Consider the following 2,134-nt stretch of genomic DNA (forward strand, 5'->3'; position numbering starts at 1 on the left):
ACCATCAAGGGAGAAGAGTGGAATGTGGGACCCTACCCAGGAAGAAGTGACGCCACAGATGGAGGCAGAGACGTTGACATGGAAAGAGGAATGGCTGGGGACTCTAGGCCCAGAGAGGGAGAGGGGTTGTGTGCTGACAACCAGGGGGCAGACTTGCAGGGTATACCCTACCGTTGGTTGATGATGCATGCAGGGGATTGTAACCATGGCAATGAAAAGATATACGACAGTAAAGCTAATATTCTCCCATGTAAACTATCAAATAATTCACAATAAAACATTAGAAAAAAAAAGGGGGTGAAATTTGAACAAGATCCAGGCAGATCTCAGCTGCACAGGTTCTGACCTTTTGGAGCACAGCATAGTCACAAAGAAAATTGGTGAAGGGTTTCAAGAACATAGCAGATACAGTCATTTCTGATCTGGGGACAGGAGACTGGCCAATGACCTCTTTTGTTTTCTTTTTGACCCCTTATAGGATGTCATGGCCACCATCAAAATATGCTGGCCTCTCACAAGTAAACCACACTTGAGATGTGCATCGGAACACTAGAGTCCCAGACTTTAAGGATGCAACAATCTCAAAGACAGATGAAAAACCAATCTGGAGGCTCTTGAACAATAAACTTCTCCTTCTTGAAGACAAGATGGAATAAGCTTAGTTCCCAGATTCTCCACAAAGCTAAACTCTATGTTCTATGGAACTAGTCTTGGTGCTGCATGGAAATAGATATTATACAGGGCAAAAAGTATCTAGGATAAAATGATTTTGGAAAATGCTAGGTTAAACAAAGAAAAAGCCAAGAATGCTCAAAACTTCAGGATTCATTGTAAATATCCCAAAGAGGGTTTCTTATACATTTTGACAGTTGCTCCTGTTTTCAGGAAACATCACACAAGATTAGAATTCCATGGAACACACTCTGGGAAACACTGGGGCTAAACCTCTCAAGCATCTGGGAGTTTCGGCATCCCTAGTTCTGTGCTTGATTGGAACACACATCTCTGTGCTTTTTTGTTTCCTTTTTCCCACCTAGCCAGACGATCCTGAAAAGTTTGCAGGATGGACTCCATCTTGTTGTTATATGTCAGCCATGTGGTTTCTAGTTTTCACATAAGGTATCTTTGCTTTTCATTGATTTCCTTAGACATAGGGAAAAGACCTAGGAAATAGGACCTTAATTTATGAGTCAATTCCGACTCATTGCAGCCCCATGTGTGTCAGAGTAGAACTGTGCTCCATAGGATTTTCAATGATTGATATTTTTTCAGAAAGTAGACCTTTCTTCCAAGGTGTGTCTGGGTGGACTCAAACTGTCAACTTTCTGTCATTAGTTCAGGGGCTTCTTAAATAGGACTTTAGAGTTGTTGTTAAGTGCTGTTGAGTCAGTACTGACTCATAGTGACCTTATATAGGGTTTCTGAGGCTGTAAATCTTAATGGGAGCAGAAATCCTTGTCTTCCTCCAATGGAGTGGTTGGTGGACCTGAACCATGGACCTCATGGTTAGTAGTCCAGTGTTGATCCTACAGAGCTTCTGTGCTCCGGAAATAGTACCTTCTTGTTGTTGCTAAATGCCATGGAGTCAGTTCCTATTGATAGCAACCCTGTATAGGGTTTTGAAGATTGGCTGGTGGGTTTGAATCACTGACCTTGCAGCTACCAGTCCAACACTTATCCTATAGTGCCACACCAGGATTCCAAGTAGGTCTTTGTTGTTGTTAAGTGCCATCGAGTCAGTTCTGATTTATAGCGACCCTGTATAGGGTTCCCAAGGAGCAGTTGGTGGGTTTGAACTGCCAACCTTGTGGTTCGCATTCTAGTGCTAATCCTATAGCATCACAGGACCCAATTTGTCTGATTCTGTCTCGATATTTTGGATCTCTCTTCAACTCCTACCCCTCAAAAAATGATCATAAGTTCAGGAGAAAGAAAGGGGCTGAAGACTGTGGTGTGGGGTGTGTGTGTGCACGCTTACAGGGTACACCCCTTGTTTGGGTGAGGATGCATGGACAGGATGATAACTATGCCAATGAAATGATGGATGATGGAATGAATGTAAAGCTGATGTTCTCCCATGTAGACTATCACACAATTCACAATAAAACATTTAAAAAATTAATTGATTATTATT

This window comes from Chrysochloris asiatica, unplaced genomic scaffold (genome assembly GCF_000296735.1).
Source record: "Chrysochloris asiatica unplaced genomic scaffold, ChrAsi1.0 scaffold00014, whole genome shotgun sequence".
NCBI classification, from domain to species: domain Eukaryota; kingdom Metazoa; phylum Chordata; class Mammalia; order Afrosoricida; family Chrysochloridae; genus Chrysochloris; species Chrysochloris asiatica.